This window comes from Myripristis murdjan, chromosome 8, assembly GCF_902150065.1.
Source record: "Myripristis murdjan chromosome 8, fMyrMur1.1, whole genome shotgun sequence".
Classification (NCBI taxonomy): domain Eukaryota; kingdom Metazoa; phylum Chordata; class Actinopteri; order Holocentriformes; family Holocentridae; genus Myripristis; species Myripristis murdjan.
Genome location: NC_043987.1, coordinates 29,429,350 through 29,457,333, shown reverse-complemented (window position 1 = coordinate 29,457,333; position 27,984 = coordinate 29,429,350). Strand labels below are relative to the sequence as shown.

Here is a 27,984-nt window from a genome sequence, read left to right as displayed (position 1 = left end):
GTCCGTATGTGGAGCAGGGATCAGCGTAAGACCCTGGTTAAGCCGAGGGCCATGGCTGCCCATGCAGAACGCCGCCCCGCCCCACCCTCAGCCATCCAGCTGTCATCACCAGCCTGCTCTCACAGTTGACTCAGTGACTGCCCACACATATGGCTGACCCCTGACACACACACATACACACGCCCTAATCCACGTATGAACATACCACTTTGTTTTTTAATCTATGTTTGGTGTGTGTGTGTGTGTATATATGTGCGTAAAGGTTACCTTGCACCATATCAGCTATGCTTTGAATTTTGTTTGCCACTACAATCATTTCTACCCCTTTTCCCCTATTGCTAATGTGTTTAGAGCCGCGATGTAATGGAGGGTAAATCCAGCTCAAATCTGTTTACCCGCCTTTTTTATTTGCAGAATACAGTTTACGGAGCTTTTTAGGCCGACATAAATCTTTACGGTGAGCAGAGTCAAAGAGCATGACAGGACCCCGAGAAGGGAAAACACAAACGAACGCGTGAACCGGAGTAGATTTTTGTTGGTATCGGTGATGATCGGCGATTCGAGGTCGGAGTTTACCCGCCTTTTTTATTTTATTTACTGCCACATCGGCGGCTACAAGTGGCGCAGATGCCGTAAAAGCTAAGTGACAGACGAGCCGAGTCCATTTAACGGCGGCTAAAGCATGTAAAACTGTCCTATGGAAGACAATCAGAGCATGTCATAAACAACGCCGGCTTTTATGGTTTTTCTCTGGAGATGAAGTATCGATCCCCCGCCTTCCCTCCGCGGTAAACAGTCGCCGGCAAAAACTGAAGGCACCGATTCTTCATCTTTAACCCGAGCCGCGGGGGAGCGGTGTTTTTTTGCAACATGTACAGCAAAGCCTGGCGCCTATTGATGTCTCGCGTTTTTTTTTCAAAGATTATTTTTTTGAGCGTTTAGGGGCTGGCGGTTGACGGCGGAGAGCGATAGGATGGATGGATGGAGAGAGAGAGAGGGAGTGAGAGAGGAGGACATGTGTCAGAGGGAGCCAGGACGTCACAGCCACGTGGGGCACGCCGCGACGCCCCGTGTCACTTTTTATTAGACCGCCGTGCAGAAAACACCCAGCCTGATTTCTTACAATTCATCACGCAGAGTCAAAAACGCTCGCCGTATCTCGACGGCGTCCGACAGCCCCGTCACGTCGTGCCGCCGAGCCCCCCCCCCCCCCCCCGCGGTTATCGCCCGCCATCCTTCACGAAGACGCTCCCCGCCACGCCGCCGCTCGGGGCTAATTGTGAAAAATTAAAGTGGCGCACACACAACAGCCGTGAACAGAAAGCAGTGAGGGCTCATCAGTGTGGCGGCGTTGTAAATGACACACACACAGAGAGAGAGAGAGAAAGACACACACACACACAGGTTGGTGTCGGTATCCACGAGGGGCAGAGGAATGGCAAGGAAGGAGAGGAGGCGTGCGCTCCCTCAGCCAACGGCGTGTCAGTTTTCCTTTTCGACGGGGGGACGGGGCGTTAGGCGAGGTGGCAAGCGGCGCCGCGCCATGAATATAAATGGGACCCGTGAGCGCAACCGTAAACTTGTGGAAGGAGAGCAACACGCAGCCTGCCACACTTCTGTTTGCTTTGAGTTTGAGATGCCATCAGATAGCCTGCACGGATATGAGAACCCCCCCCCTCCTCCTCCTCCTCCTCTGCCCACCTGCAGGGACGCCGTACCTGTGCGGGGCTGTTTGCAACATGTGAGGTCGGTTTCCCCGTAAATCTGAGGGGAAAGGATGGCGTGGTGATGCAGCGCCGCCCAATTCAGAGTGAAATTTACTACTTCTCTCCCGTGACCTTGGCTGGATCGCTCCGGTGCGAAACCCCCCTCCTCGGGCCCCCCCGTCCCTTCCTGCAGTAAATGTTTTACAGCCCCTGCGTGTGTGTGTGTGTCTCTATCTGTCACTCAGCCCGTTATCCACTTGAATCTGTTGTCTATGCAAGCGTGCCCACTTGTTTTTTTTTTTTTTTTTTATCTTTATGGGCCCCTGCCGTTTCTCAAGCGCCTCTTTCCTCTTTCCTCTGCTCCTCCTCGCCGTGTCCCCATCCTCTCTCTCTCTCCTCCCCTCCTCTCCCTCCCTGTCTGCAAGGATAGAGCGAAGATGGCGTGAGGTCTGGTATCTTTAACATTTCATTAAGCAGATCAGCTCCAAGTGTGCGTGGAGGCGCGCTGGACCGCTGACAAAGCAGCGGCTCACCCTGAGCCGCACGCCCAGAGGTCGTTTCAGTTTGCCTGCAGGCTGCAGACACACAGCGAGAGGCTGCGGCCGGACGTGCAGCCACACGGCACATCACGTGAGAGGAGACGTGTTTAGCCTGAGCTAAAGAGGAGGGGGGGGGGGGCGATTTAACAAAAAAGTCCTCTTTAAAGTGCTGTCCCGTCCCAGATTGTTATTATTTATTTAGTTATTTAATTATTGTAACATCTTTGCGCATGTTGCTGTGGGGTTTCTGCACCACGCTTCCCTGAGATCACCTGTCAATCAAACTGTGTCGACAGGACAGGATTTTTTTGGCGGGGTTTCTGCAGGTGAAGCTCCTCTCTTTGTCTGTTCCGCCACGTCCCCTCTTCCTGCTCATGCACTTCCTCCTCTTTTATAGATTTCAAGCAAATCAGAAACATAAAATGCATCGCTTCTTTTGCAGCAGATGATTTTTTTTTTTCCTCCCAGGAAAGAGCAGCTAGATACCGAACGCTCAGAATAGCAAATGTAGCTGGTTGATTCATTATTGTGCTTCATCAGTTGGATGGAGTTTTTTTTTTTTTTATTATTATTATTTTCAGTTGAAAGAACTGCATAAATACATCCGGATATATTTTGCAAACACAGCCCTGTGTTTTATTAACTTCTTTTACAACTAATAAAGGCAAATATGCAGTCAAGAGACCACAGTGTTCCCCAATCTGTCTGAGCTCCTCTGTCAAACCAACATTCATCTCCTATTCGATCCCATTGCCTCAGATCACATTTTAGTTTATACCTCACAAAATTTCATAAATAAAACACAAACAAAACGGACTTTTATTAGTGTTGAATGAGGGCAGAGACAGTTGCTGTGTCTCAAATCGCGCACTTCCGTTAGTGCACTGTCTGTAAGTACACTTAGCTGACAGTACACTTACCGGCACAGTGCGCGAATTTTGACAGAGAAGGGTGTCTCAATTGCCGCACTTCCCGTTGCGCACTTACCAGAAATGACGATCGCCACAGTCGGCATCAGGCGAGCCCCGCGGCACTGGCCGCTCACCTGTCAGATCCGGCAGACCCGACCGGGTGGGCGCGGTACCAGCCGGAGCCGCGGCCGGCCCGCCTGATATCGACCGGAGCCGCGGCTGGTCCGTCTAATGTCGACCGGAGCCGCGGCCGGCTTTGGTTTTCGGTGGTAAAGTTATCCAGAAGTAGACGTGTACACATCCTATCTTCAAAATAAAAGCATCACCACTGCTTCTAATGTATTAGGTTTTTATTTTTGTAAACAACCGGAAGTGACTGTACTTTGCACAATTGCTAGCTTGAGAGTTATCCGAAAACGTCGAAGCAATTTTCAAAACAGACGTTATTTGGACAAACTGACCACATATTTGGAATCTAAGTAGTTACTTTCCCGCCTGAAAAAAAATTAAAACTTAATAAAGTGACATATTAACAGTCGTAAAACGAAAAGTAAACTCAGCTTTTTAGCTAGCTACTTCCGGTCAGTGGTGCCGTGAGGGTGATAAGTGTCCATCGTTCCACACTCAATTTTTTGACCGTTTTGAGTGTGCATCCGGGCATTTACAGTGCACTTAATTTTGTTAGTATTTTGTTAATATTTCCAGTGTGAACGCACTTATGCACTCAAAATACTAAGTGTAAGTGCAGAAGTGCGCGATTTGGGACACAGCAAGTGAGTTAAGTAACCCGTGCAGTGGGCTGCCACAAACCACTTGTTACGTATTGCCTCTTGAAAATGCATGGCGGCGATGCTTATACTTAGACTGTTGCACAAATCAATCAGCGATGCAGGACCCGTTTGAGCACAAACACATAAACGAGAGACAGTGAGAGAGAGAGAGAGAAAGAGAGAGAGAGAAAGAGAGATGTAATCACAGTGTTTGTGCTCCACAGAGACTTAACTGCACAACTAAAGGGACAGCTAAGTGAGTGCAAACACAGGCTAACCCTCTCTCTATCTGTCCCGTGTATATGACAGGGGGCGTGGATGTGTGAATATATGTGTGTGTGTGTGTGTGTGTGTGGGTGTGTGTGTGCGTGCGATGGCAGTGGGAAATGGTTGGACGGAGGATTAGTAGAGCATCTGTTTGGAAAAGAAAAAAAAAAAAGCCCTCTGCTTGATTGCTGAGTGTATCTATTCTGTTAGCGAGCCAGGCTCCTCCTCCAGTCTCCTGTCCAGTAGCAGCCTCTTCCATCATGGCTGTGTTTGTGTTTGTGTTGTTATGTGTGTGTGTGTGTGTGTTTGTGTGTGTGCACGTGTGCATCGTGCTGCGTGATGGACCAGCGCTAGCATAGCAGAGCCAGCATACCCTGGGATCAATGCATCTGCTCCCCCATCACATGTTGTCTTGCACAGGCACACACACACACATACACACATGTGCGCACACATACAGCCACTTGCACACACACACACTCACACACATACATACTCGTACATCCAATTACTGAAACTAGGATATGGTTGATATAACATAATGAACAGCCATTTTTCACCTGCCTAACTGGTGCCACGCTGTTTACACCGTTTCCTTCCATTTTCCCATTTATTCCCAGGTGAAGCCCATGGATTAAAAAAAAAAAAAAAAAGCCTGATAACATATTTTATATTTTAAAATTTATAGACATCAAACCGTTCCACCATGTGCGTAATCGATCATGTAATGGTTCCGGCGGCCCTCATGCCTAACTTATTTTACTGTCAAATTATTGGGAAAAAGTCTATAAATCAATTCTGCTGAGATTGTTTTCAATGTGTAATTAGTAGTGTTTCTATTGCCTCAAGCACAAAATGACCATAATCTGTCAGCGGGGGCTCGCAGGCGGTGGTCGCTGCTGTTTTCTTAATCGCTGCGGTGAATTCAAGCCTTCAGCATCAAACGTCTGGCCCGTGCTTTTTGTTTTGGTAGAAGGGATGGCGCTCAGTTGTTTCTTGTGCAAGTTTGTTGTGGGAAGCAAAGTGGCTAAAGAGATATTAGGTAGCTAAAGTGAATGAGCAGCCGGTAGACCTTGGACTGCTGGACGTCTGACAGACATTTTAGAAAGATGGTGACTGTAGTTCCACCTGACTAGCTGGATAATCTTGTTACTGCTGTGAAACGCAATTTCGTCTGTTCTCCAGGCGGGGACTGGGGGGTGGAGGAGGTCGGAGCTCGGCTTGGGGCTGAAGCTCAGATTGGAAGAGGAGGAGGAGGAGGAGGAGGAGATGCCAACGGTTACCTGATGTTGCAGTTCCTCTGGTTGCCACTAGATGTTACCAAAGAGTCCATAGCGCCGCTCATTCCTTCAAAGTGGCGATAATCCCAGTTAAAAATATGGATTTCCTTATTTAGTGTTATTCTTAAATACAGTATTCATCATCTGGTAAGATTTGCGAGTGATCCAGTTATTCCTAAGTCAATAACTGTGTAAAATTGAGTTTTAGGGGCTGCATTTCCTACACTGATCCGTTCCAGCAGGGCTTTGGTTCCCCTTGTGAGGTAGCCATGTCGTCCAGACCCTGGTCCACTGCAAAAACTCAAAATCTTACCAAGATTATTTGTCTTATTTCAAGTCAAAAATGTCTTATTACTAGTCAAAATATCTCATTACACTTAAAATAAGACATGATGACCTCAGAAGTAACTTGTTTTTAGTCAACTGTCTCTTGTTTCAAGAGAAAATTTGCTTGAAACAAGTGAAAATTTGCTTGTTTCATTGGCAAAATTTGTTGCTTGTTTCTAGCTAATTTTCACTTATTTGAAGTGATTTTCCACTGGCAAATTTTGCCAATGAAACAAGCAAATTGTCTAAAAACAAGTTACTTCTGAGGTGATCATGTCTTATTTTAAGTGTAATGAGATATTTTGACTAGAAATAAGACATTTTTGACTTGAAATAAGACAAATAATCTTGGTAAGATTTTGCGTTTTTGCAGTGTAAGACCAACAAACGGTCCAGCAAAGAGGAAAAAATCCTTCTTTTTGGAACTTAAATAGCTACTTTCTCATTAGCATTGCAACCAGGGTTGCCAAGTCCGCGTTTTTTCCGCCAAATTGGGCTACTTTTTAAGTGTTGCCGCGGGTAACAAATTTTGTCCGCGGGTTGGGCTTGGGCAGACCTGTGGCATAACTGTGGCCTTTGCCTGGGAAATTGCCTTTAATGTTTATGATGTTATTTCATAGATATTATAGTGCATTATGCAATTATAGCAATGCTGTTGGACTTTAAAAGCAACATATATGGATTTTTATGGGCATATTTTGAGTTCTGGTATTGGGCTGATTTTTGGGCCGTTTTTATACCCGGTTGGGCTTTGGGTTTTGGGCTGGTTTTGAGATGCTGTTTGGCTTCTTTTGTCTCATAGATCTGGCAACCCTGATTGCAACAGCATGTTAGTAAATGCTTATAGCTAGCATTGCTGTAGAAGTCACTTGCTAAAAGCTTCCACTTGCAGAGGAAGAAGTAGAATTGAAGTGCGTGATCGATGCATGATGCTCCAACTATCAGACTCTTCTTCTGTAACATTTACATTCAAGATTTAGATTGAGAAAATAATCCTTGGTAAAATGGTGGATTTCAGTGCTAACAAGCAAACAGTTGGCCAAGTGTTACTCACTATTGTTTGTTGGGGCTTGCAGAGGGCAACAGGTATAATTTGGGGGTCAATTAAATGGGGTTGTGTTCTGATTGCTCCACTTAACTTCCCTTCCCTTAACTTTAAGTCAGGGGAAAGACAGATTATGTTTTCTATAGCAAATCGTGACAAATTAAAAAAAAAAAAGAAGAAGAAGTACTGAGAAATTACATATTTTAGTTTCCTGTGCCTTTAAATTTCTGTCTGATTCTTGACACACATACTGGAAGGTGACAGGAGAGATGGGAAAGAGAGGGACTGAGTTGTGTCAGACTGTACGTCATCAGCCAAACTCAAAGTGTCACTGATCTCAGGGAGATCCCAGTGGATCCCTTGTCTCGCTGCATCGATATCGCCTCTGATGCAAACTGGACAATTTCAAAAGCAATTGCCCGCAACTGACAGCCTGTCTCTGGCGTTTGACCTTGACTCAAACTGAGATACATTAAGGCCTTTTTAATACATTCAGTCAGTATCCAATAACGTTTGTACATGCTGGGAATTCACTCTGACAGGCTTTTCTTCTCCATGACAGAATATTCTAATTGGAGCCCTGAATAACAGAGACATCATTTCATATTATGATGTCATCGTATTGAATCAGATCGTTCGTTATCGACTGAGAGGGATTACCTCTCTTTGTGCTGTCCGGAGGTCTGTGCCAGACATTTTCTTGACATTGTCGTTGCTTTATTGCCTGGAAACATTGCTGACAAGCTCCTGTCTCTCCAGGCTGTTAAATTGGAGTTGATCTGTGCTGATGATGTGGTTGATCTCGGTGTCAACCTGCCTGGCGCTGGCTCTACCTGTCCTTGCTTGTTTACTTGTTATGCATTGCCTCATCCTTGTTCTGTGTTGCTGCTCTTGTTTTATGTTGCTTCCTCATTTATTACCTTATCTGTGATTTCTGGGAACCGTTTGTACTGTCAAATCTGTTTTTGTTCTTTTTTTTTTTTTGTCCATATGCCAATCCCACTTCACCGGTCCCATTGGGTTAGGTTCATCATTACCAATGCATGCTGCATAGCTGAGCTTTGTTCAAACCCACAGAACTTTATTTTAAATTCTAGGGGAGAGCCCAAGGATCTCTGAAGATATCAAAAACGTCCTGCTGAAATGCAGGGAAATGTGTATAAAATGATGCACACGACATCTAGATATTCTCTATTTGATGTATTGCTGCAGCCATAAAACAACTGGCATCTTGGGTTTGAATATTTCTCTTAAGGGGAGACTTAAGAGAAAATCATAGTTGCAGAGTTAAAAAAAAAAAAAAAAAACCCTCCTGTGTTTTTGCCAAGCCATTAACATAAATATGATTGTATTCATCTTTCTTTCTTTTCTTCATGTCAGTAATGGCAATTTCTGCACTTGTAGTATTCCCCCCCAAAAAAATGCAGCTCAGAAGGCTCTGAAACACCAGTTTTGCCAATTCAGGGTTGATTCACATGCCAAGACAACTGCTCTGTATTCATGAAACTTAAGTGCCGTAACGGATTCAAGAATAATTACACGAGTCCCTTATTCCTTCCCATCCTGCCCGCCAAAAGTCCCCTGCAGCAGCGGCGGCACCAGCAGCAGCAGCAGCAGCAGCATCCCGTCTCTGCCGGGCAGGTATCACAGCCTCTCTGAGCTGCTCTAACTGTTTACAATGATGCATCGATCCGTTCTGCTTAATCCTCGGTGACACGGTGAGTTAAGGCAGCAGCTACGGCCAGCAGAGCCTGTAACAGCCACAAAAGCCAAACACGGCGAGCCGCCTGATCCCTCGACAAAGGACGGACTCATCCTCGCCGCTCACTCTGCCTTTGATAACTCTTCTATTTACAGGTAGCAGCATGAAGCAGGAGGAGGAGACGGGGGAGGAGGAGGACGAGGAGGAGGGGGGGTTTCTACTTGAAACTACAACACAGCTCTCAACAGCAGCAAACACACACACACACACACACGGCACAGCACAATGCAAAGTTAAGCTCAACTACAAAGAGCAGGAAGGTATTTCTTCCTCGTCTCCCACGCTCACTATTGAAAGTAAACAACATGCTGCACAATTTGAGCCACATACAGACAGAAAGTGAAGTGATGAGGCATGACAGCATCGCACAGCACTGTTTGCGCGCGTGTGTGTGTATGTGTGTGAATGTGTCAGGGATGAGAGGCTGGTGATCCATTACCTGTGTTGGCAATCCACATCCAGCCCTGGCTCGCGACCACTCATCCCGTGTCGGCGGCTTCAGCTGTCCTGTTCCTGTTCTGCCTTTCTTTTTTTTTTTTTTTCTTTCTTTCCGTCTTCTTCTCCTCTCCTCTCTCTCTCTCTCTCTCTCTCTCGGCCCTTCACACTCACTCCGTCGCTCTCCCTTTCCTCTCCGCACTTGTTTGAGTCTATTTCAGTAGCAGCAACAGAGGAGCCCGCTGCGACGGTGGCATGGTTTCCAGCACTTTGGCAGAAGGTCACATTATCACTCGCTGGTAAGAGGGGAGAGGGTGAGGAGGAGAGGGGGTGCAGGGGGGGAGAAGAGGAGGAGGAGGAGGAGTAGGAGGAAAAAAGGGGGGGGTGACAGTGTACGGTCGGAGCGGAAGAGGGAGATTGGAGTGAAAAAGTGCAGGAGGAAAAGGAGGAAAAACAAACACGTGAACGAGCAAGCAAGTGGCTGTCCACAGTTGTACTCCTGGCTAATTTCCCAGGTGAGGAGCGGGACGGCTTCCTCAGAGGAGCGTATTCGAGTTAAATGTCCCCTCTGAGGAGAAGCCTCAGCGTGTTCGCCTATGTGAAGGTTGTCCAGAGAAGGTTAGGGAGTCTTCACCTGTGTTCAACCTGCAAACTTATCCATTATTCCTCGGTGAGACCTCAAGAAGTGCTCCGCGAAGCCGCCTGAAACTTACACCGTTTCAGACAGGAACAGAGGAAAAAAATAAACCCCAAGACCGAGTGACCTGGATGTGCAGCTCTTCACTCGTCTCTCCGGTCATCCCCTGTCCTCCTCCCTCACTGCTCGCTCCAGAAAGACACCGATGTACTCCATCTTTGGGGGTGACGCACCCGTCTGCACTTATGTATGTCCATTTATCAGAGCAGCTCACAAAGTCAGCCGGGAGAGCCGCGTGTCCGTTTCCCCGGCTGCCCTCCTCAGGTTTGAGCAGCGCTGATGCGGCCCCTCCATCAAAAAAAGAAAGGAAAAAAAAAAACAACAACAACAAGACAGAGAGATGCTCCAGATGCCCGGGATGAGGCTGTCGACGCCCGGCGACAGATGGCCAGAGCGGTGGGACGGTCAGCGGCTGCAGGAGTTGGAAACGGGGCGGAGATGTCTTCTACAAGGCAGGGTCTTGCTTGGATCCACCCCCAGCCCCCCCGCCTCGTAAAAAAAATAAATAAAAAAAATAAAAAGACCCACAGCTTTTTGCTTGTTGTCTTCTTGATTTTTGAGTTGACGGCACTTGTTGTCCTGTTTTTCTTTTTTGTTTTTTCCCCTACCTGTGCCCCTCCTTCCCCCCTCAGCAGAGCCTTCACTCTGGCCAGCTGTAATCCTGACTCCTGCACTCCATGTCACAGGAAGGGCTTGTGAGCCCTAATCATTATGTAGTAAGGATTTATCCTGCGATTCTCTCTCTCTCTCGCTCTCTCACTCTCTCTCTCTCTCTCTCTCTCTTTCTCCCTCCACCCCTCCCTTTTGTTTCCCTCCCTCTTCCGTCGGAGCACCGGCCGCTCTGCAACTCTCTCAACGTGCTGTAGCCTCTCTTTCGCCCATCGCGGTTTAATGCGTCTCTCCTCACTCTGCCCGACACGGCTTCATTTATTTTATTTTAATTTTTTAATTTATTTCTTTTTTCACACTGCCGCCGCCCCCCTGCCTGTCTTTCTATAGCTCAGCCGTGTCACATCAACAGGTTTGCCCTTGAAATGTTCTCTGGGACAAACCGAGTCAGTGTTCTCTTTTTTTCGCCCCTATCTTTGTGCTAATCTGTCTGGCCGTGTGTCCGTGTGTGTATGCATGCATGTATGTATATAACGTGTGTATATGTATAAATGTATGCATGCATTTTTCTATTGATGTGTGCATGCATGCATAATATGTCTGTCTGCATGCCCTTCTTTTCTCTTGCCTCTGTTACTTCCTTCTCTCTCTCTGTCTCTCTCCCTCTGTCTCTCTGTCTGTCTGTCCCCTGTCTGTCTGTAATCTGACACCACTGTGGTACACCTTCAGCCTTTCAGCACAGACCGAGTCAAAAAAGAAACGGATTTTGATTTTGACGGTCATACTTGTGCTAAAACTGCAGAAAACAAACAAACAAACAACAACAACAAAAAAAATCCAAATTAAAACCACAGGTGATTATCGCTGCCGAATCCACGGCTTGTTTACAGTTTAACTCGCTTTTTAAAAAGTGACTGATTTTTCCCCCCTTCTTGTCTTGTTTATGGAGCGTAATGATTCATTCGGTTCACTAAGAGTCAATAAGCTGCTTGGCTCCCAAACTCCAGGACGGGAGCCAAATACCTGAATTTGGTGGATTTCCAGCTGCAGTTTGCCATTAATTCTGCGTGGGAGAGCTCAGTGTGAGAAGACCAATCACCGAAGAGGAGTTTCACTGTCCTCCTCAAAAGATGTGTTTTTCTTTCAGGCCGGCGGACGGTGGACTCACTTGCAAAGGGCTAACGTGGTCGTAACACCATTTGAATATTCAAATCCAGCTCATTTGTCAATCTGGAGTAGGTGAGCGATTAAACCCAGCTTAACAGTGGCACAACCGCAGAGATAGATCAATTAGATTTCCCATCATATCCATCGTAGATATCCTTGTGGCGATTGCATGGACTAGATTGCACGAGATGAAACTAAAGTATTTAACTCGACATTTGTTCGGTGATATCGTGAAGTGTTGTTTTAGGACAGTACGTGCGGCGAATGGAAATGCGCAAGGACGGAGGGGCGGAAAGAGAGCTTCAAGTTCTTTTTGTTCACTTCGCTCGTTCTTGCGTTTCTTGCATATCTTCACCATATTTCCTTAATTATCACAATGCTGTAACTTCACTGTATAGTTGTGCTCCACAGTCTGTACATATGGGGTGCACTGCAAAAACTCAAAATCTTACCAAGATTATTTGTCTTATTTCAAGTCAAAAATGTCTTATTCCTAGTCAAAATATCTCATTACACTTAAAATAAGACATGACCACCTCAGAAGTAAATTGTTTTTAGACAAACTCTTGTTTCAAGTGAAAATTTGCTTGAAACAAGTGAAAATTTCCTTGTTTCATTGGCAAAATTTGTTTCTAGCTAATTTTCACTTGTTTCAAGTGAATTTTCACTTGAGACAAGTGAAAATTGTCTAAAAACAAGTTACTTCTGAGGTGATCATGTCTTATTTTAAGTGTAATGAGATATTTTGACTTGAAATAAGACAAATAATCTTGGTAAGATTTTGCGTTTTTGCAGTGTGCTGTGAAGTTCATCTAGACTCCCCGGGGAATCGCTCTGTTTTGAAGATACGGTCACACAGGCGGGATTACGTTGTGTTATGATGGAGAGTTTGGATGGATTTAAGGATTTTTCGGCACAGATTTTTTCCCAGGTATCTTGGCACTTTATGGATACGGGAGATTTTAGATATTCACTTCAACGGGCTAAAGCAACTTCCAGCAGAGAGGTGAGGCAGGTGCAAACTGATGAAGCTGATGTAAGCATACAAGGTGTGGGGTTTCCTCGTCTCAGTACTCAGTGCTTAAATAAGTGGATTGAATAAAGTTGATGACAGTACATGTGATGTTATAGAATTTTTGTAGGTAGATTATAAATATTTTGGCTGTATCCGATTCAAATGACTGTCCATAAAGCCTCTTTTCGCCTGTGTTTATTGACTGAGCCAGTCCTCTGTCTGCTTCATTTTCCCAGTCACATCCCCTCTCCTGCAAGCTGTCACATGTCTGACTGCAAGTATCAGCTGTTTGTCTTGCATCCCACCAGGATTTTTATTAACCGGCCACAGAGACTGTTGCATATGCAATTTAGTGGAAGACAAACCCCAACCAGACTCAGTTTACCCAATTTCTGAGGCTGACATGAATGCATTATTAAGTGATATTAAGCGGATGTAAGTAATGTGGATGACAAGAAACACTGACGACAGACAGCATAAACTCCTGCTTCACTGAAAATGTAAATGGTGTTTGAGTGACGGTCGCTCACTGGTGGTCCTGGTTTACGGCTCCGTTGCTGCATGGAGACAACCGCAGTCTTGACCTTGTCTGACCTTGGCACCGTGCATCCCACAACTGTGGCTTTGATTTGTCCTCTTTCCAATTTAGAAACTCTATTGTTTTGATTCAGGTGGATATGTGGAGCTGAACTTTTTTTTTCTTTTTCCTTTTTTTTTTTTTTTGGAAAGATCACACGGGGATGCAGGACATGAAACAGCACTAAGGCAGAGTTGACTGCACCTGTGCCTGTATCCTGCTCTGAGTAAAAATAAGCAGCCTGAGGCTATTTTAGCCCCTCTCTCCTCCATGGGTAAGGGGATGAGCCCCCCCTAGAGTTCGCAGAGTAGAAATGCCCCTGATGCTTGGCAGATTAGATGATAATCTCAGCATGTGTCAGGACAAAAACCAAGAACTGCTTCAAAGTTTGCCTTACCCGTGCTGTATATTGCACTTTTCCCCACTTTTCTTTCTTTTAAATTTAGGTATTTAAGCTCATTCTGCTCAGAATCACATCGGAAGCAGACAGCAATTTACTTCCAAGTTAAATTAGATTGCCAAACTATGAACAATCTCTCATAAAGCGACAGATGCAAACTGCGGTGGAACAAAGAAAACCCCATTAATCTCATTGTTTCTCTCCTGAGAATGAATCCCACCAAAGATGAATCATTTTCTCCCAGTCAGGAGGACATCAGTGGGATTTTATGAGCCTGTCGCTGCGCTGAGAGGTGTGTCAGCACGGCCAGGCGATATATGCTCCTCTGCAGCCCGTGCTGGAGGCTGAGAGGCTGAGAGGCTGGGCTGCATGACCCCAATCAATCGCCATGCTGTAATAAATGTCCATGAATCCCTTGCTCTTGATCAACAGCTCACAAAGTTGGCCTTCTTGAGTCAATAGCTGATGGATAAGGCAAACAGATGAGACTGTAAAGCAAAAGATAATTACATGTCGGGTGTCGGCTGTTGAGAGGGTTTGGGGTTAGAAGGGAGGGCAGCAGACGCTGAAATGCTTTAGGAGGGTAAAAGTGGCACAACCATGGCCCTGCATTCAGAATGTTATACAAGTAAAAGTATACACATGTTAGCAGCAAAATGTACTTAAGTATCAAAAGTAAAAGTAGTGATTGTGAAGTTTTTGGTTGTTTTTAGTGTTAAATTATTGCATTACTTTGTAGAAGTATTTTAATGTTTTATCTTTAATTAGTCCATAATCTGATGGCCAGTTTAAAAAATGAGGTTATTATATGTTTTTTGCAAAGGAAATCCTATTCTGCAAACCATCTAGTGACTACAGTTGTCAAATAAATGAAGACAATATAGATTTGATTATTTATTTATTTATTTATTTTTTAACTAGAGTTAGATGCTGAGGCGGATCTACGGGTGGGCCTGGATGGGCGTAGGCCCACCCAGATTGACAGCTTGCCCACCCTATCAGATTCAAGACCAAAAAAGAACTAACTAAATAAATAAATGTTTTAATGTCCTTTTTCCAACGTTTATTTTATGCTCGTTTACAAATATGCAAACACGTATATAGGCTGGACAGCAAAAACAAAAAAGGAAGAAAAAAAAACTTTCTTGCGTGATGTACTACGTCGCGTTACAATCTGACACTGTTGTCATTTGAAAGAGAACTAATTGACAGGACAGATTATCATGACATAATTAACCTTTTCAACGCAAGGCCAAGAAGACTCCACCTTGTGTAACATAGCAGCAGGTAAGCCAGTGTTTATTTATTTATTTTTGTTTTGGCCCGCCGTGGCATTTTATGATTTCTGTGGTTCTGTGGTTTCAGTAACATTAATTTGTCTGTTTATGTTGTCATAACGAGGATTATGCCGTGGTGGATTCATCGCTGTCATCTGACTGGCTCACTGATATGTCTGTAGTATTATGAAATGAGTAGCCTACTAGGAAATTGCATACCAAAATTTATTACGGGTCCAAGAGTTTTTTTTTTTTTTTTTTCATCATATCATTTTATACATGTCTATTTAAAAAAATAAACAAAATTAAATAACAGGCCCATCCAGAATTTTTTAGGCCCACCCATTAGCCATGTTCTGTATCCGCCACTGGTTAGATGGTGGAGCCATAACCATAACCCTCTGAATATTTCTGTGATCCGCACACCGCCGAGGGTTTAGGAAGATCAGGCACAAATTAACTTCTAAAACAACAAGACAAGTATTTCAAATTCACATCAGACACACCGTGTGAATAAGACAGCTTCTGAGTTGCTGTAAGGTTTATTTCTTCACTTTGGTGGAGCCAGGCTAATGATGCCTATAGACTTCAAGTCTTTATGCTAAGCTAACTCGAAATGCTACCCATAGGAACTGAACCACAGAGGTGAAAATGGTATCGAACATCTTGTCTATTAGCTGTTTGGAGACAGCGCATCCCTCTTCCTTTAGTGTGTGTTGGGTCGCAGTTGGATGAGTTGATATGAAGTTAAACATCAACAGTGGACTCTGTGATGCAAAGCTGATCCTAAGTTAAATATTGTTGCACAGGGCAAATAAAGTGTGGCCAAAATGGAAAAACAACTGAATCACCAGAACCTCACGATGGTTAAAGCCCAGTTTCGAGGTGCTTCAGTAAACTTTGCTCCTCTGCAGTCATTTTGGTATCAGCCGCTGCCAGACCCTCGATGCCTCAACAGATTGCACTTCATTACGGTTGATGCGGCAATTTCTCATTTGCCCGTCATTCCATTACAGGTGTTTACTGTGATTACCTGAATGCTGGATTGACAGGGTATTAATTTTGTAATCCATTTCTCTCTGTGTTGATATTGAGTTAGGAGGCGGCACAGTCGCTAAAAAAAACACATTACGCTGAAAATATAACGAGGTTTTGTAAGAAATATCACCACTGACAGGCGAATCCCTGTGTGTTCTATATTATTTCAAAGCGATTGCGACTTATAATGTTGTCCCCCTGCATCTGAACCCGAGACAACCTCCCCTCTGACAAAAGTCCCCCTGACAAACCTTGATAAGACTAATCTGTGCAGAGGCTGTGGCTGTAGGCTCGCGTTCGTCCTCGGCTTTGCACTCGCGCTCAGGAGGATGAGCGTATAGTAAAGTATAGTGCAGTGGAGGAGCAGGTGGGGCTGAAGCGGGAGGAAGTAACACATGTCGGCGGCAGGAGCAGAGGGAAAGGCAGGCATATGTTCTCTCTCCATGGCCTGGCCTTACCGCTTCACCGGGCAATATGGCAGAGAAGCACATCTGACCCAAAATAATATCCTCACAGGCGGCACACCGAACGTCACTGCAGCCGTGGCTCGAAGTCCTGGCATTTAAAAACATGGTCACTCCTTTAAATCTGGGTCTACTTAGAGCTATTTCAAGCAGCGTTCCTGTGACTGAAGCAGGGGAAAACAGTGGGATAAAAGGCCAATCTTGGCTGTTTGTGGATCCCAGAAGGGAGGCCCAATATATCTCGGTCGTCTGCGAGTATTGACCAGTGGCGTCTCGGCTTACATCATGAAACCTGCGTTCCTCTGCTCGCACAGCGGGGCTCTCGCGGCTTTTTAACTTCGCAAGCCTCTCACAGCACAGCACAAATCCTACCAAACAGATCCTGAATCTCAAACATGTTTTGCAGACGAATTGTAACCGCACCGACTCGAGTCTTTTGTCCTCTTTCCAAAAATGGCACTCGTGTGGGTGGGCTGTGATATTGTGATACTGGATTCCTCTCATTTCAGTGCAGCCCGCCGTCCAAACATGTCTCGATGCATAGATGAGGCCTTATTCAGAGCCAAGCATTGTATTCAGCTCATCTTTTAGGGCTTATCTTCTTGTCTCCAGGTTATGGGGTTTTTCGTCATACTGTGGCGCTGAAACGCGACACATCCTGAGGCGGTGTGCTGCCATTCAGCTCCACAACTCTCCCTCTCTCTCTCTCTCTCTCCACCGGGCAGCGGCGTCTTAAGCTGTCGCCTCAGCTGGCGTGAGAATCCACTTTCGGTGCCGTGTCCAGCGGGCGTCCTGGGGCTGTCTGGCGCTGCCGGCATCTCCGTCCGGCCGCCAGCAGCATTTTGGTTGGGGCGTAAGAGCCTGGACACAACCTGTCACGCCATTAAGCATCTGTGCACTCTGGGAACACATGCCAAAGCCCAGACCTGTTGCCTGATGGATGATGCCGTCACTGTAAACAACCCAACATTACCACACAGGCCGGCGCTCCATTTTCTCCATTTGCTGCGCCGCCTCATGTCGGTAAAAATGTGAAAAAAAACAATAATGACTCCGACGTAAACAAATTGAGGCTACGGTTTATTTTCAGAATGCCTATTTATATTACAATCTGCCTAATGGAGGTGATTTGTGACTTTCTTGTTGAAATGTATGGCTGCACTTGTGCATCCTTCCTGACACCCACTAAACAGTAAAATCTGTTTCCCCATTTCCAGGATTTATCAGCATTTCACTCGCGATTCATAAAGCAACACACGAGGAACGGCTCCCCGGTTAGCAAAGCTCCATATGCAGAAATGAGTTTCGAGCGGGTGTATCAGCGCCTCCCGACTGTATCTGATAAATTTCCTCGGGGGTCAAACACACGTGGAATCTTAATGTCAGAGCCCGTTCCTCATCAGGGTGCCAACCTTCGGAGGAGAGAGTTGTCTGACGAACCGAAGCCATTATCTGCGCCATCGCTAACGTTTATTTAGCCTCTGCATCTCTGGGCTGACAGTTATCACAGCTCATAACTGCATTAGCACTGCAAAGCATGCAGAAAGGAGGCAAATCACCCCACTGCAAAGTCTCTATATCTAATACTGATTTACACCGAGACTCCTGAATGTGTTTACATGTTGGAAAAAGTGGATCAATTACTGATAAGTAAGTAAGTAAAATTTTATTTATATAGCGCTCTTCCCAGTACGAATACACAGAGTGCTTTACAATAAAAACAGATAAAACGAGACAGTCAGGTGACCGTCAACCAGTGTTGGGACCAATTACTCACAAAACTAATAAGTTACAATTACTAATTACTTCTGTAAAAAAGTAATTTTGATTACTGCTCAATTACTGCTGCAGAAGAGTAATTCAATTAGTGGGGAAAGTCATTTTTATGGTTACTTTTTTTCTTTTCTTAAATCCTCTCATTAATGCACATATTTTTGCGTTGCTGTTGCAGTGTGGACATTGCTGTCAAATTTCATCTATCATTGTCAGTGTTGGGCACGTTACTTTGAAAAAGTAATTCATTATAGTTTAAAGTAGTGATGCCAGCTTATTCAGGCGGGGAATTGAACCCGTGGTCTTCTGTACAACAGGCGGCGAAACTATCCGCTCTGCCGTCGGGGAACACATACGGTTCTTCTAATTTGTGCTCAGTCATTCTCCATGCATGTTGATAAGTTAGGAAAAACTGCGAAGTCCGACCGGTTTGAAAATTGATACACCGCTTTTTCTCCACAAGACGCACATTTTTCGAACAGGATAATGAAATAATAATAATTATTAGTAGTAAGTAACGGCTAGTAACGGCGCATTTTATTGTCAGTAACTGTAACGGCGTTGTAACGGGGGAAACAGTCATTTCTTTGATTACTCGTTACTGATAAAAGTAATGCCGTTTCTTTCTAACGCCATTACTCCCATCACTGCTGATGACTGACCTGTTATCATTTTTTTGTCAATATGATAAATTATTAGACGTAGGTGAGTCAACTCCCAGGTGAAAGAAAACACTCCAGAGCAGTGATTTTTAATCGTGTGCCATCCTGACAGGCTGATGTAATGCTTGGCTGAAATAAAAAAACACATTTCACATGATTTCAAACCTCCAGCCTACAGGTCAGAGAAGCGATTCAAGTCATCAGGCTGCCTGACCTCGATGACTCGTTGTCCTTAACTCCTGAATCTCTGATTTTCCCTGAAGTAGCCTCAAGTAGCCTTTGATTTTTTTTCTTTATTGCACAACGTCATACTCTGAATCTGTTAGTTGGAACGCTTCAGTGAAGCTCCATCACACTTATATCGAGTGAAATATTCAAACCCATGATGCTGTTGTTTTAGGTGTGCAGGATTACATCAAATAGAAAATATTTAGATGTCTCGTGCATCATTTTATTCACATTTCCCTGAGATTCAACAGGATATATTTGGCATGTTTGGAAACCTTGGGATCTCCACTACAATTTAAAATAAAGTTTTGTGGGTTTGAACACAGCTCAGCAGCGCAGCGTGCATTTGTAATGGTGAGGACCGGCACAGATGAAGAGACTGTTTAGCAGCCAACAACAACAGCAACTGTGTAGAAGACTGTGCTTTTTTTTCTGCTCTTCATTATTATGACAAAAATCACCAGATCAAATTTGGCTGCTGATCGATGCACCGCTCGGCTCCCAGCAGCCTTCGGTGCAGCGCGGTGCAGAGCATCTGTTCCAAACCGTGTCTTTATGTCTGGCGTGTCAGACGCAGAAGTCTCATTGAGGACAGTCTCTGCAGGGGAGTGTCACTTGTTAGCACCGGCCCTGAGACTTCACACACATGCCGCGGCTGAGAAGTGTGTCCTCAGCACCCGTCCCGGCTCCTGGTCTCAACACCAGTGTGCCAGCACCCTCTAAAGGCGGCTCAGAGCGCGTCAGCCCGAGAGCACCCACACCACTTCACAAATCTGTGGTGTATTAACCGCGCGTTTTAAGCCTGGCTGTCCAGCTGCCAAAAAAAGAGAAATTATGTAATGCTTATTTTTTGAAAATGTGCATGCACTATATCAGAAATGGCCCGTGATTTTGCCGATGCCCATGTCCAGGGGAGCCACCTGACCTTCTCTTGGCTTTGCTACCATAAAAGCAGCCCTGCCAAACCAGGGCTCTAATCCACAGGGTGACTAAAAATGGATTTGGCTGGAACAGACGCCCAATAAGCTGCCTTTACACGGAGGACAGAATCACACAGGACACGACCTCTCTCATTTACTACTCAAATACCACAGGCTACTCTGTAGCTGCTGGTAATCCTGCACTCCTGACCTACTATATTGGTTGATTAGTTTCTATGATGATGGCAGGTCCAAAGATTAAAAAAAAAAAAAAAAAAAAAAAAAATCCACATGCTCAATGAAATTTTCACTTTTTAACTCAACCCAACAGGTTTCTCATTACAAATACATGCTGCACAGCTAAGCTTTGTTAAGCCTGCAGGAACATTATTTGATATTCTAATGGAGATCCCAAAGTTTCTAAAAATACCAAACATATCCTGTTGAATCACAGGGACATGGGAATAAAATAATGCACAAGACAGATATATTTTGTCGTTTTTCTTTTTTACGAGATATTTTCTCTCTGATGTCACGGTGCAGCTCTAATGCAATGGCATCTTGGTTTTGAATATTTCACACAATATGAGTGTGTTGTTGCTTCAATGAAGTATGGCAACCTGTAGACATATGAGAGTATGTATAATATATAAGAAAAAAAAATTCTATACCTTTGAAGATACACTACTTGAGCGTTTTTTTATTAATAATTTAAGGGCGAATCTGAGTTCAAGGGGCTAAACTTTTGACCGTAAGTGATATTTACGTCTTAAATGTGTTCGTGTGATCTATATCTATCTAGGTTTATGCTCTGAGACCAGTTCTGCTTTGAATCATATATATAAACTGTAACATGTGGAGGCTTTCTCCTCAATTTATAAGGGTTCATTACAATCTCCAGCAACGATTTCTCCAGCTCAGCGGTGGACAGTGTAAGAGATCAAAGGGGGAAATAGCTTTGTGTAGGTGAAGCAAATTGAATCCCGGATACCTTTGGATAGTTATTTACCCACATGCAGCACTGGACCAGACTAGCGATGCATGCTACAGCAGGATCGAGTCTCTCCGAGTGAGTGAATATTTCCTGGCGCTGGACTCCCTCTTCCCTCCGTCTCCAGAGGCCTCGGACAACAGACGGGTCACAGCGAAGCCACATTTCAAATCCGGTGTGCAGATGGACACCAGTAGTGCCTCTAATCCTGAGCTAGTTGGCACCGGGCAGAGAGGAGAGAGAGGAGAGCGGGGCCGGACCGATATATCTGCTGTCTGATATGTCAGGTCAGTATTGGCCTTTTGGTACCAATCACACATTGTTCAGTTGGAGTAGTTTTCATTTTTCATCATCACAAGGTGAGAAGAAGAAGACGCTCACATTCCTTTGTCCTGTGACCCTAAAGGGCATGATTATTTAACTGCACTTTATGTAATGGAGGAGGGCTTGCTGATTTGCCAAGTTGGTGTATTTTGTTCAAAAGGTGGCCTTTTTTTTTTTTTTTTTTTTAAGAGAGATGGAAAGGGAAAGTGCAAAATTTGGGGGATACCTGACATTACCTGACAACCTTCAGGGTGCTGTCGTTCCTGTATTTGAATGAAACGGCTGGCATTTATGGTTTGAAACATTAGTGTTAAATAATTCAAACATCACAGCATTAAAGAATAAATTAATTTCAGGTGTCGCTCAGACGTCTCGGTGTTAAATCGGTCAAAAAGAGGACAAGGGTGGAGGACATCCGGTCCTTTTTACAGAGGAACCAAAGTGTAAGTGAGAACGTAGCTGAGTTAAAGGCTTATTTTGGATGTGGGGTCGGACGAGGTGCTTATCGGCAGTCAACATGTCATCTGTTTTCTGGACAGGAAGTCGACCAATGCACTGTTGAAGAAGGCGGCAGAGGCACAGTGTTTTTTATTCATGTGAGAAAAGACACACCTAAAGAAATCAATACATAAATCTATATTTAGACTATTTCCAAGCTCAACCTTGCCTTCACACCGCCCTTTCCTGTGGCACTGTCAGACTTCCAGCACAGTGATACACTAACTGTAGATAAGTACCTGATAAACCACATCAAAATCTCTGAAATAACCCTTTAAGACTGTTTTGTAATCACAGCTGAGCAAACAGTGAGCAGCTTTGATGTGGAAAACTAATTTAGCCCCTTATGTTTCATGAACTAACACCACGCCCCCTGCTCATTTGAGTTGAGTTATTACTGTATGGATCATGATAACATCAGCATTATTCATATGGAAAATTAGCCACAGCACGCTGATTTGTTTGTGAACGTGATGCATCATTTAATTAGGAAAATCCTGGTCGCGGCGGCTCAGAAGGTCCACAGGCAGGTGGAGCCGCCGGGCCTCAGGTGAGCTCTTACGCCACACTGAAACGAGCGGCTGCAGGTTTGGGAGTTATGTGAAATGAAAACAGGTGAAGGTTTGAGCGCGCTGCTGTGGCTCTGACATGAATGTGTTTATGAGATACCATTAAAATACAGTGGAAAGGCATTTATCGGTTTGATTTAGGTTGGCTCACTTTGTGTCCATCATACAGCGACTCAGTGTATGAACTGCTGGTTTATCAGGCACACACACACACAAACACACACACACACACACACACACACACACACACACAAACACACAACTCATAAAATGTCCCTACCAACGTTAAAACCAGACCCACAGCCTTTATTACTGATTAAATACTACTGCAATTTTGACAAAGTGACATCATGCAATGCAAGGCTGAAACTCTACTTAACAATCATAGCTATTTTTATTCTTTTATTTCTGGTGCCATATTAGTATGGAGGACTAAAAGGGACAGAATGAAATAAATAAATACATCTTTAAATAAATACTTAAAAGTGTCATTAATTAATTAAAATGGGAATTAAATAAATAAATGTGTCATTAAATAAATAAATATGTCATTAAATAAATAAATGTGTCATTAAATAAATAAATGTGTCATTAAATGTGTCATTAATTCATTAAAATACCAGTTCATTTAATGTAAAAACATATATATAATTATTTCATTATTTATTTAATTATTTCATGGACCGGTGTTGCAGTGCTTCATGAATTAATTTTATCTGTCAAACTCACCCATCAAAGTCAGTGGGCGGGACTAACGTGAATCTAGCCCAATCGATTGCTTAGGTCTGAAGCCTGGAAGTCTGCCGGAGCCGGAGGAGTTTTGCTGAGAGCCTCTCCAGTTAAAGTTACTGCTTCTCTGAGTAGTTCTGGGCAACTTCTCGACATTTTGTGGCTGCACCTATCTAGCACGCATCGCGCACCGCAGTAACATTTGCTCCTGCAAATCCCCCATTTGCTTGAACCGAGTAAAGGTTGCGCCACCAAGTGTGTCAGAATATCAAATCAAATCAAATCAAATCAAGCTTTATTGTCATTAAGCTACACATACAGCAGTAGTGCACACAAAATGAGATAGAGTTTTTCACTTGGGAACCCCGACTGATGGTAAAGTCAGCAGTTTAAAAGTCTAACAGCTTTCTGGAGGAAGCTGTTGCTCATTCTAGCGGTTTTGCTTTTCACCGTTTGCCTGATGGAAGCAGCTCAAAGTATTTGTGGAGCGGGTGAGAGGGGTCTCTGACAGTGTTCAGTGCTCTACTCCTGCAGGGATGGGATGTTTCCATGGAGCCATGTCTCCGCAAAAGCAAGCACACAGCAGTCTCTCTCCTGCGGGTGTCTTAGCAAGCGTAGCTCGTCCAGCTTGTTGTCGAGGGAGCGAACATTAGAGAGCAAGAGCCACGGTCCTGCTGGTCTGGAGGGGTTAGCCTTTAGCCTTTAGCCTGTAGCCTGTAGCCTTTAGCCTGTAGCCTGTAGCCTTTAGCCTGTAGCCTGTAGCCTCTAGCCTAGCGTGGATCCCGGCTCTCTTCCCCCTCATTTGTTTACGTTTGCACCGCTTGCGCTCCCTCCTCTCCCTGGTGGCTGCCGGTGTAGACGCAGGTAAAATCCCGTGCTGGCGTAGTGTGTCCACATCAAAGCAGAGAGCCTCAGTTCTTGCAGCGTGCTTTACCTGATGTTTAGTAAAGTCTCTCGGCTGTAGGTTATGCAACCTGAGCGTCTGGATTAAGCAAAACAGTTAAAAACTTTCACTCTAGAATATGTTTACTTGCTCTGCATCAATCGATTATCTGAAGTCGATCTGTCTTGGCTTGCTGTGCCGGGTAACCAATCAGGTGTTAGGATCCGCCCACTGACTTTGATGGGTGAGTTTGACAGATAAAATTAATTCATGAAGCACTGCAACACCGGTCCATGAAATAATTAAATAAATAATGAAATAATTATATATATGTTTTTACATTAAATGAACTGGTATTTTAATGAATTAATGACACATTTAATGACACATTTATTTATTTAATGACACATTTATTTATTTAATGACATATTTATTTATTTAATGACACATTTATTTATTTAATTCCCATTTTAATTAATTAATGACACTTTTAAGTATTTATTTAAAGATGTATTTATTTATTTCATTCTGTCCCTTTTAGTCTTCCATATATTAGCGCATGCCTCGCTTGTAAAAGAGTTTTAATCTCACGTGGACTTTCCTGGTAAATTAAAGGTAAAGAACAAAATCATCACATAGCTGAGAGATCCCTCTGGTGTGCTGTGGGAGCAGCTCTGGTACCTTCAGGGGTTTGTATTGTTGAAGGTGCAACACAGTTTATTATGTTTATTGTGTTTATTCATATATTTTTGTATTATTCAGTGAGGTTTATTAATCGCCTTTCTTTTCATGTAAAGGTAATAATGCATCTCCAAGTTTTAGCCTCGCACTGAAGCGGCGAGGAGGGTCACCCTGCACCTTACAGCAATTAATTAGAGCAGAATTCATTTCAGAAGAGGGTTTTGGTGTTGCATGAAGGTCTTAACCCTATAAAGCCTTTTGTATCATATATGATACACATTTTCAATTCCGTTTTTCATTTTCAGTTTAATCAATACTTGACCAAAATACTGTTGTATACCTTTGGACACTTCCCCTGTTCACCCTGGACCATACCATTGGCACTTCAAGTACACATCATATATCATACACCAGAAAGGTCATGTAATAACATATTTTTTTATTTTTTTATATATATATTTTGTTATAGGACTAAATAAAGGGTTCATTTAAAAAAAAAAAAGGAATTTTCTGCCAATTCTTTCATAGTTCAGGCTTTATAGCGTTAATGGTGTTTTAGAAGCTTCCTCACACTGACTGACTGAAGAAATGAAAATCTGGGAGAAATACTGAATACTACTTTTTTCTTACTTTCACTTTTTTTTTTATCTATTATATAGATATTGGTTTTAAAATGTCAGCTCTGAGCAGCTTGAGTGCAAAACTATCGGTACCAGTACTGACCTTCAGATATAAATATCAGTCTGAGCAGGAGAGGGAGGGAGCGACACAGAGAGAGACAGACAGACAGAGAGAGAGAGACAGGGCTTGTAAACGTGCGCGGTGGCAGCGGCCCAGCACGAGTTTGGAGGGAGGACAAACCAAACTCTGGACGTTTGATGAGGAGCGCGCCCTGAACGCGTCCAGTCTCTGTCCTCTTGAAAACAGACCAACAGTCCTGTGCATCGAGCGCACCAGATCCACGCTGACGTCAGCAGATCGTTTCCGTTTGAATACCTCGACACCCAGTTATTTTTATCCCGATCACTAATTCAAAATCGTGCGCTTTCTCCGGGCTTCTGTCTCCACACGCTGACCTCTCTCTCTCTCTCTCTCTCTCTCTCTCTCTCTCTCTCTCTCTCTGCTCTGCCAAAGCGTGCATGCCGGATTTCAGCGCTGTTAGTTTTCGCCTCACACCTCATCACACTCACATGCTCCCCCTTTAAAGAGCAGCTTCACCCGGGCCGTGTTAAAATGTTGACACCCATTTCCAGCCACACAGAGCGAAACCTCACCATCAGCTTCAGCGACAATAAACTTGGCCTTCAGCACAATCCAATACGGCAAAAAAAAAAAAAATCTTTTTTGAAGACAGAAAACTCACAGCAGAGTCACATATATCTAAATATTGTCCACCCAGGGTATTTTTTCCCAAACAAGTGTTATTTTGCATTTGGAGTAATACATTGCCTGATATGTGTGTGTATATATTGTTATATATGACCACAGTGTTCTGCTGTTGGTCTGCTCACGCTGCGTTCACTTGAACTCGGACTTTGGATCTTCCATCCTGTAAATGTCTGACCTTGGACAACGTTGCGTTCCCAGTGTCAGCTTGGGATAAACAGCTGCTCCTTTCTTTGGTTTTTCCTCGAGTTTCTCCGACTTGTGAGCGCGCAGCCCGGCACAACGCCGAAAAGTTCACATTTGCTCTGGTCGCTATTCCTGCTGCCGTCAGTAGAATGAGTAAAAATTAAAATATGATACGATAAAAAAAACTATTTTCACCCTCCTCTGAGCAGACCACCCCCTCTAATAGAGATAAAGTAGATCCACCCTGTTTGCTTAAACTGATTTCATGCGTCCTGTGTGGTCTCCAGTAGAAGTAATGAATCAAAAACTAACAGTTGAACCATGACTGTCTCCTAAACCAGTGGTTCCCAACCCAGTCCTCAAGGCGCCCCTGTCCTGCAGGTTTTTGTTTCAGCTCTGCTCTTTCACACCTGATCCATTTAAGGGCTTCATGCTGACTGGCTGAAACAGATCTACCTGAAGAGGGCATGCATGAAGGTGCATGGGCCTTAATTGGGTCAGGTGTGCAAGAGTAGAGCTGGAACAAAACCCCTCAGGACAGGGGGGCCTTGAGGACTGGTTTGGGAACCACTGTCCTAAACCATCACCTCCACCAGCCGCTACGGAGGAAATTAGGTCTGACGAGTGCAGTTTACTGATGACACTACATCATTTCTCAGTGAGGAAGTGCAAACTTTACAAGGTTGGTACAATTCAAAATACTTTATGTTATTTCTATATCATCTCTCAATATCAATAATAGCACTTTATATTATACTGTATCTATATTCATTCCTCAGGCTTGCCCTTGTGTTACAGTGATTTGTGTACGGTAGTGTAATTGTGTAATGTTTTATCTGCACTTTGTGATTTTTCATTTGTCCTGTTTTGAGCAGCTTCATCTCATTTCATCTCATTTATTTGTTTCACACATGTACAAATACAAAGAGAAAGGTGGGGAATCACATACAAACAACAACAACAACAACAACAACAAAACAAGAAAAATATGTGTGAGGTGTGGTCAGAAACCTATAGAGGCTCATATGAAAACCACACCCCAAAAAATACTAATGTTAAGATACACACAATACAAAAATCACAATTACATATTAAATGTTCAAGTTGAACATATCATGTAAAAAGAAAAAAAAAAAAGGAAAATCATAATTCATCAATAAAAATAGACAATGATTTATACTTTTTAAAAAAAAAAAATAATAATAATAATTTAGAGTGGTTCTATTTTTCTAAATCAATAAACTTCAACAGAAGAGCATTTTTAAGTTTCTTTTTGTGTATGGACACACCTCTTGAGCAGGTGGTCGCTCTGAATGACAAGCTGCTCCCAAATGACTTTTGTTGTTAAATAAATTTGAGGTTCTCGCTCCTGTAGACTTTTTTGCTCCCGTTTCCCTCTCCTATTTTCTACCTCTCACCCCTTTCCCCCCCCTTTTACTTTCTCCCCGTGTCTCTGCTGTAAATGAGGCACTGCCCCATGCCAAGAAAGTGAGTTTTCTAATGCATGGCTCTCCGGTCACCCAATTCCCCGCCTGACCTTGCATTACCCACAAAGCCACGGGTCATCAGCTGTGTTCTCACCTAATCTTACAAATTGTGGCTGCACACGCGACGGCAGCTCCTTTTCTGTCCAGCCCAGCACTTTTGTTGCCATTTATAGCATGAATCTTCTCAGGATTCTTATCATTATTTTCCCTAATAGGTCGAAGGAGGGAGGGGGAGTTTCGGCCGAGCTAAATTCCTAACGGCAGCACCTCTGCGACGCCGTAAAGGGTATTAAACCGAAATCATATTAAGCTGTCCAGGTGGGAGCGAGTGTCACGCGGGCCACTATTTCTTCTTGCCTTTGTGGCTCATGTTTAAGGGTA

The 27,984-nt window shown here is 44.0% G+C and overlaps 1 protein-coding gene across 1 annotated transcript in view; it reads right to left on the bottom strand.

Annotated features, from left to right (window-relative positions):
- The window catches only part of grin2ca (glutamate receptor, ionotropic, N-methyl D-aspartate 2Ca), a 76,124-nt gene extending 66,975 nt beyond the window's left edge, over nt 1-9,149 (bottom strand). The window contains exon 1 of the mRNA XM_030058208.1: nt 9,047-9,149. The gene's annotated coding sequence lies outside the window, so the exon portion shown is untranslated. The remainder of the gene's footprint in view (nt 1-9,046) is intronic.
- Between the last annotated feature and the right edge of the window lie 18,835 nt (nt 9,150-27,984).